Here is an 8,879-nt window from a genome sequence, read left to right as displayed (position 1 = left end):
ATTGGGGAACTTCCCTAATGGCAAATAACAGGTACGGTAACAAACAATCCCAGTTTTTCCCATCTTTATCGACCGCCCGCCGTAACATGCTCTTTAAGGTTTTATTGAACCTTTCCACTAAACCATCTGTTTGTGGATGATAGACTGAGGTTCTGAGATGCTTGATTTTTAGGAGTTTACATAACTCTTTTGTTACTTGGGACATAAACGGTGTTCCCTGGTCAGATAGAATCTCTTTAGGAATTCCAACCCGGGAAAACAGAACTACTAACTCTTTTGCTATGTTTTTGGCAGAGGTGCTACGTAGGGGAACTGCCTCCGGATATCGGGTGGCATAATCTAATATTACCAATATATGCTGATGTCCCCTAGCAGACTTTATTATGGGTCCTACTAGATCCATAGCAATCCGGTCAAATGGTAACTCTATTATGGGAAGGGGTACCAATGGGCTGCGGTACGCCTTGAACGGGGCGGTGATCTGACATGCTGGGCATGAGGAACAATAATTCGTAATTTCTGCCAGAACCCCAGGCCAATAGAAGCTTCGGAGAACCTTTTCTTTTGTCTTTTCCACCCCTAGGTGTCCCCCCAATGGATGACTATGTGCGAGGTGTAACACTACATTACGGAATGTCCGTGGTACCAACAATTGTTTAGTTGTAACTGATTTTCTTTTATCAACCCGATATACTAGGTCGTTCTCTACCTCGAAGTAGGGGTAAGCAAGCGACCTATCTGGTTGGCCAAGAGTACTATTCAGGTCCCGTATATTTCCCCTTGCTACCTCTAATGTGGGGTCCTCCCACTGGGCCTTCTTAAAACTCCCAGGACTGACCTCTAGGTCAGCGAGGGTCTTATCCGGTTCTGGGGTGGTAAGTGTCTGATCAACATCCTGATTTGGGGTATTCCCTACCAAAGTAGTGATGGGGAAGGGAATTTTACAGCACTCCTCCTTTTCCCCCTTCTTATTTGGGCCCTCGTCAACCTCCATTTCTGAAAACGGGAAAGGATTTATTTCTTCTAATACTTCGTTATGGTCCGCTATTGAACTCTGGGCGCTATTCTGAGCGGGGGACCACATTTTTAGAAAATGGGGAAAGTCGGTCCCTATTAACACATCATGTGCCAGTTTGGGTACAATACCCACCTTGAAATCTAAAGAACCAAACTCTGTTTCAAAAAAAACATCAACAGTGGAATATTCATGATTATCCCCATGTATACAACAAATTGCCATTCTTTGTGAACTGTTTCTCTGTTTCTTCTTAATGGGCAAGAGGTATTCGGACACTAGTGTGACCATGCTCCCAGAGTCCAGAAGTGCCCGAACCCTCCTACCATTAACCTTTACAAATGCCCACAGATGGTTATTCAAGGGGTCCTCTGGGCTAGGGCGCATACATTGGGACAACAGCGAATAAGGTTCCACGCTGTTGCATTGCATGGGCTCATCATTTAGTGGGCAGATTTTTGCTGTGTGGCCCCTCTCATGACAATTTACACATTTAGGTACATAGTCTGTGTCCCACTTAGAGCCTTTTCCCGGCTCCCCATGTTGGCTATTGCCCTTAGTGTGCGAACCACTGTTGCTGGTGCTGCGTGAAGGTGGTCGCCGCTCTTCAGCTCCCCTTAACCCCGGTACCCTTTTACCGTCTCTGGAAGAGTCCTGGAACCTCGGGTAGTGGGGTTGCTCCACGACTGTGGGTTGCGGGTGCTCTCCTGCTGCATTGTACCTTTCTACGAGGGCCACAAGCTCATCCGCATTGTGGGGGTCACTCCGACTGACCCAATGGCGTAAGGCAGAGGGAAGTTTCCTCAAGAACTGGTCCATGACCAACCGTTCCACGATGTGGCTTGCTGAGTTGATCTCGGGTTGTAGCCACTTCCGGGCGAGGTGGATGAGGTCATACATCTGGCTTCGGGTGGCTTTATCCATCGTGAAGGACCATGCGTGAAACCTTTGGGCGCGAACAGCCGTGGTTACGCCGAGGCGGGCGAGGATCTCGAACTTCAATTTTGCATAGACGTTAGCTTCGGCTGGCTCTAGATCAAAGTAAGCCTTCTGGGGTTCGCCGCTTAGGAAGGGTGCGATTAGACCAGCCCACTCAGCTTCTGGCCATCCCTCTCTCTGTGCCGTGCGTTCAAACGTGAGAAGATAGGCTTCCACATCATCCGAGGGTCCCATCTTCTGAAGGTAGTGGCTTGCCCTGGTCATTTTCGGAACTGGGGCTGCCGCTGCCAGTGGAAGGTTACTGATAGTCCCCCTCAGGATCTCGAGTTCCTGCTGTAAGCCCTGAGCGAACCGCTGTTGCTCCTCTCTCAGCAAGCGGTTTGTCTCTTGCTGGTTTGCATTCGCCTGTTGCAGGATTGCATTAGTCTCTTGCTGGGTTATTAACAGCTGTCGCTGGGTTTCACTCGCCTGTTGCTGGGCTTCATTCACGTCTTTCTGGACAGCGACATTGCGTACCAGCGCACTCACCACGTCTTCCATCTTGTTTGGAGAGAGAGAAAAAAAACTTTTTTTTTTTTTTTTTTTTTTTTTTTTTAAAGTTCTTTAACCCCCAGACCTTTTAGTGTTCTGCCCGCATTCTCCACCATATGTGACAAACAGCTTACTCCGGGGCTCCGCGGCTTGTCCGGGACGGTTAGAACACGGTCTTTTGGGGTAGGTTAAATGAGGAGGCATCACGTACTGTTCCTTTAAACAGGCTGTGCCTGGTTTATTCAGTCCCAGGCACTAAGACTGCCACAGTGCATACAACAAAACACATCAAAACAAAAACTGCTCACCTGAGCGATAACTTAACTTAGATTTCCCTAACTCAGGGTGGAAGTGGCTTTTCCACTTTCCAACAACAAAACAAGGTACTTTTGCAGAGTTAGCCAAATGAATAGAACAACTGAACCTGTGTGGGGAAGGGGCTTCTCCCCACTGTGTTCAGCAGCCTTCCAGGCTCTGGAGAAGAGACAAGAGCAAACAGGAAATCAGTCTTACATACCTGATTTCTAATTAGCATGACAGGTGACAGAAATCCCTCAGTTCCAGCGCTTGCCCAAAACTGTGGGATGGAGTGCATGTATTATAAGGCTGCACTCCCAGGCCAGACAGGATAGAAACTGTTCAGTATCCTGGGAGCCCTATATATGGAATTTATTACCATCCCCTGGTTTCTGTCACAACGCCCAGAGACGTAATACCGGTATACACATACACGCCCAGAGAGGTAATACCGGTATACACATACACACCCAGAGAGGTAATACAGGTATTGTCCTGGAACTAGATTCCATATTCCTCCGTCTCCCTTTACAGCCTATGGGATTCATTTCTCCCTAGTTCAGTTGCCTGTTATTTCCCCTGTTCCAGCAGCTTGCTGCATGTGAAAGGGCAACATTTTGCTACACTTGTTGTTTACTTAGACATATTCAGTGAGTTGCTATAGCAACCTCAGCCTTTCCCTCAGAATGGGCTAGTCTGCCTTCTCCCCCTCTGCCTTGCCTACAGATGGTCTGTCCTCAGGCTATCTTGCTACCCAGAATACACTGGCACTTCCTTTTCCACCTTCAATACTGGCTGAGTGAGTACCCTTCTGTAATTTTCTCTACTGGCAAGGACTCATCCTTTTTCACCTTTCCCCACTATCAAGTGCACTCACCATAGAGACATTCTCTCCCAACACCATCATCCACAAGTGCCTTTGTAAATCCATGCTTTTTCTCAATAAAGTGAAGAAAGACAAAGAACTTTTGTGCTTGTAAAAGGAATGAGTTGAACCTATCTGGCCTAATCATACTACACATGACTATGGCCTCCAGAATAGTGAAAAAGGGGGACTGTGTGCCTTACAGGCACTTACAGGAGCTGCTACTCTAAGACTTTATGATAACACAGAGCAGTCTCTGCAGACTGACAAGCAGCAAGCAGCTTACACTGCACACGCAGCTTTGCAGACAGAAAGTTCATAACACACAGAGCCTTGATTGCCTTCTCTGTTTTTTTGAGTCCACCCTCTGCACAGTTTCTCAGTGAGGAGCTACCATCTCACCTACCCCCTGCGCACGTCTCCCGGCTAGCGCCACCAAGGGCCACACCACCGGACACCCGCCAGGACACGGGTCAGAGCCACCGGACACCTGTGAGTACAGCTACCCCTACGCTGAACGCTGCAGGACACCGCTCGGCATCATCTGAGACAGTCGCCCATCGCTGACACAGGTAAAAGACCGCACGCCACACGCACTGGCTAAAGGCCTACACACACCTACAGCATGGCAGAACGCAGAACTCAGAGCCTCACCAGATATCACGCAGGAGAGTGATCACTCAGACACAGAGACCGCTGCGTAACTGCAACAGGCGCAGGCAGACGCAAGGCCTAAATGGACAGTCACACTGACACAAAAGGCCCGCGAAAAATATGAGACTGACATTGAAGCGCACCGCGCTAAATTGGAGTTGGCCTTGGAAACAACCACACTTGGGATATGCAATGTCACCGACGCTTGCAATTATGTACAACAGCTTGAGCAGGAAATAACTCAATTAAAGATAGATCACGCACGCTACCAAGAGCTGCCAGAAGCATACGTCACTTACTTGGCCAGGGCTAACACCGGCGAAAGCCTGCAAGAAAGGGACTTACAGCATAACATTGACTTGACACGTGACAGCCGCGTGCGAACCTATATCACGGAAGCCAAGAGTAAGAGGAAGACCTTTTGCTGGAAACCGCATCGCAGCGCTCAAGCACATCCAGGCATTCATCAAGGTCAGCAAGATCAGCGCAATCTAACGTGTCAAGCGCAAGCGCCAGCGCTACCAAGGCGCGAGCCACTGCAAAGGCCGCACGTGCCAGGGCCGAAAATGGTCGGAAAGAGGCATCCTTAAGGGCAGAAAGAGCACGCATAGAAGAGGAGGAGCAGAACGCCGCCAATGCCACCGCTGCCAAAGCTGCTGCCGCTGCTACTACTCCTGCCGCCGCCAATGCCACCGCTGCCGCTACGCGCAGAAAGGCCAAATTGGACGCGGATCTAGAAGCTCTAAGCAAAGAAGAGGACGCCGCTGCCGCCATAGCCCAAGACGAAGTCTTAGAAGCAGCTGCGCGACAGGACGGCGGGGAGCAACCGTACAGACGGATAGCCTCAGAGGATCCAATCCAACGCACCGAGGACTACGTAAGGAGCCTCTTCAGTGTAAACACCAGCGCACCATCTCAACAGAGGGAGTGACTCCACAGACACCGAAGACTTGCTAGGTCCACGAGGAGAAGACGCTGCTCCTTCAATGGTACATGCTGCCTGGGATAGCCACAGCCGCAACAGTGATCCACACGCCAGCGCGCACACGGATGCACCACAACAGGCTCCCAATCCAGGTACACCTACACGGGAGAACACAGCCCCTCACACTGACCAGCAGTCATCACGCGTCCACGCCAAGGAAGAGGCGACCGCACGGACCCTCCCAGCAACTACCTCAGAACATTACCAACACGCCGATGCCTCAGGCCTGACAGACATAGCCAAGTACATGATCCTGTGTGACCTGGTGCAAACAGGACTCACCAACTTTGACGACCATCCTGAGAACTACCGGACGTGAAAGTTCACGTTCAAGGACACAATCAACAGCCTGGGCTTCTCAGTAAGGGAAGAGCTCAACCTGCTATCCAAATGGCTGGGAAACGAATCCAGGGAGCACGCGAAGAGACTTCGGACGGCAAATGCGAACCAACCTCAAGTAGGTCCTGACCTAGTATGGGAAAGGCTAGAAGAGTGCTACGGTAGCCCCGAAGCAGTCGAGGATTCGCTCTTCAAAAGAGTCGACAGATTTCCCAAGATCACAGCTAAAGACTACTCGAAGTTACGAGAGCTCGGGGACCTGCTGCAAGAGCTGGAGTTTGCAAGGAAAGACCATTCCTTAACAGGTCTCAAAATCTTGGGCTCAGCTTGTGGAGTGAGACCCATCTTGGAGAAGCTACCCTACAACCTCCAAGAAAGATGGATTTCACAGGGCTCCAAATACAAAAGGGAGAAGCAAGTCGCCTTCCCCCCATTCTCATTCTTATCGAGCTTCATCCGCGAAGCGGCAAGGACAAGGAACGATCCCAGTTTCATCTTGGGTGCGCAAACCACACACAGTGCAAGCAGCCTGAGGAATGAGAGACCAGTGGCGAGATACGGTAACACTCAAACACCCATCTCGGTCCACAGGACGGACGTGCCTCCCACGACCCAAACTACTCCTGATCAGTCGGTCACCAGTCGAGGAACCAAGGGACCCAAACAGGGAATGTCCCATACACAAGAAGCCACACCCACTTAACAAGTGCTTTGGGTTCAGGATGAAGTCCCTAGAGGAACGCAAGAGGTTACTTGGAGAATTCAGAGTTTGCTTCAGGTGCTGCGGTTCCGCGACTCACCTAGCCAGAGACTGTAAAGAGGAAATCAAATGTACAGTGTGCAAAAGTGACAAGTACGTAACATCTTTACATCCAGAGGCACTGACACTCCACCAACTCAACCCATCCTCCGTAGCGGAGCATGGCAGGGAGGAAGGAGTAGGAGAGCCAACATCCGTCACGTCTCAGCGCACCGAGGTTTGCGGAAAAGAAAGTGACAAAATGTCCTGCTCCAAAATATGCCTTGTCGCAGTGCACCCCCAGGGACAACCTGAGAAGGCTATTCGGATGTATGCAATCCTCGACGACCAAAGCAACAGATCATTGGCGAAGACGGAGTTCTTCAACTTATTCAACTTACAAGACAATGCTTCACCCTACACCCTCAGAACCTGTGCAGGGTCAACTGAGACAACATTGAGAAGAGCAAGCGGTTACGTCATACGTTCAGTGGATAACAGAGTGAAGATAGCTCTCCCCACACTCATTGAGTGCAACCACATGGCCACAAACAGGGACGAGATTCCCACACCAGACATGGCACGCCATCACCCGCACCTCAGAGGAATAGCCAACTACATCCTGCAGGTAGAACAAGGCGCCAAGATCTTGCTGCTGCTCGGTAGGGACATCTTGAGGGTACATAAAGTCCGTAAACAGCATAACGGACCCCACAACGCACCATACGCCCAAAGACTTGACCTAGGATGGGTGATAGTGGGCAACGCGTGCACTGGCAAAGAGCACGGACAAGACTATGTTGACGCCCGCAGAACGGTGATAACAGAATGTGGACACACATCCCTCTCTGAACCATGTCTTGGCCATCTCCAAGTGACAGGAGGGCCAAGTGAAGAGAAGAGACAAAGTCATACCCCTGAGATCAACAAGAACATCCTCACATCAGGGGGATGTGACAATGGCCTAGGATGCTTAGTGGTTCAGACAACCAAGGATGATGAGTCGACTCCACTGAAGGAAGAAAGTAACCTCCCAAAGGTGACCAACAAAGGGATCGTCCAAAAGACAATAAACAATCGGACGATCCTCCCGCGAGCAATGGCACGGCTAAGACGTACAGTTGTTCCTCTCCACAGAGTATCAAGCGACAAAGCAGCCAGCTGTCACAGCTGGCATAGCCGCAAAAGATTGCGCCCTACAGGTGAAGCCACAGTGTCAAAAAGACTATCCTCTCACACGCCAAAAAAGAGACAGTCGCAGAGACATTTCACAAAGGGATTTACAAGGACAAAAGAGACTGTTCTTCGTCATGTCCAGGGAGAGAACAACCTCCTGACGGCAGTTAACAAAGAGGCACAAAAGATGATAGCAAACGCCAACCTAAGATTGCACAAAATAGCTTCCAATAGTGCCATAGTGACACAAAATATCTTCCAATAGTGCCATAGTGATGAAGGCGTTCCACGCAGATGATCACGCAAACGATCTCAAGAATTTGGACCTGGGGGCCGACACGCCTCCCATACAGCGGAGCCTGGGGATAAGCTGGAATCTTAAAACAGATACATTTACGTTCCAGGTAGCCATCGAGGAAAAACCCTACACACAACGCGGAGTCCTGTCCACTGTTAACAGTCCTTACGATCCGCTAGGATTTGTAACTCCTGTCACTATACAAGGCAAGTCTCTTCTCAGAGAAATGTCCTTCGAGAAGCAGGACTGGGACACCCCACTACCTCCAGAAAAATGGAAAGAGTGGGAAACGTGGAAGTATTCCTTGAAGATTCTTGAACATCTTCAGATCCCACACCCTTACTCGCCTATACAGTAGAGGCAACTCTTATTCGAACAAAAACCAGTGGCAATTCCCCAAAAAACCCAGGAAACACCCAGGTACATTCTGAATACATGCCTTAAACTTTCCTTAAACTAGCCCCAGCATTTCTGCATTGATTAATGGCCTATCAGATTAACAGCGGGGGTCCCTGGCAGTCCCATTCAAACTGAATTGGAATGCCAGGGATCCCTGCTGTGTTAATCCTATGGGTCGTTAGTCAATGCAGAAATACCTTAAACGTGCCTCAAACTAGCCCAGAACATACCCAGCACATACCCAGAATGTAACCCGGCTAGTTTACGGCAAATGTTAGAATAAACGTTGCCTCTACTGTATCTCTCACCGCTACACACAGCAAAGAGCTTTGCGTGTTCTCAGATGCCTCCACAAAGGCCATGGCAGCGGTGGCCTACCTAAAAACCACGGACGCGGGTGGAAGTTACCATATCAGGTTCATCCTCGGCAAGGCTTAGCTGGCGCCACAACCCGACCACACTATACCCAGGCTCGAGCTATGTGGCACAGTGTTAGCGGCAGAACTGGCAGAACTTATCGAAAACGAGATGGACTGCAAACCAGATGCTGTCAGATTCTACACAGATAGCAAAGTGGTACTGGGCTACATATGGAACAAGAAAAGAAGATTCTACGTATACGTGGCGAGCCGTGTAGAAAGA

This window comes from Ascaphus truei, chromosome 18, assembly GCF_040206685.1.
Source record: "Ascaphus truei isolate aAscTru1 chromosome 18, aAscTru1.hap1, whole genome shotgun sequence".
Lineage (NCBI taxonomy): Eukaryota > Metazoa > Chordata > Amphibia > Anura > Ascaphidae > Ascaphus > Ascaphus truei.
This window is presented reverse-complemented; position numbering follows the sequence as displayed.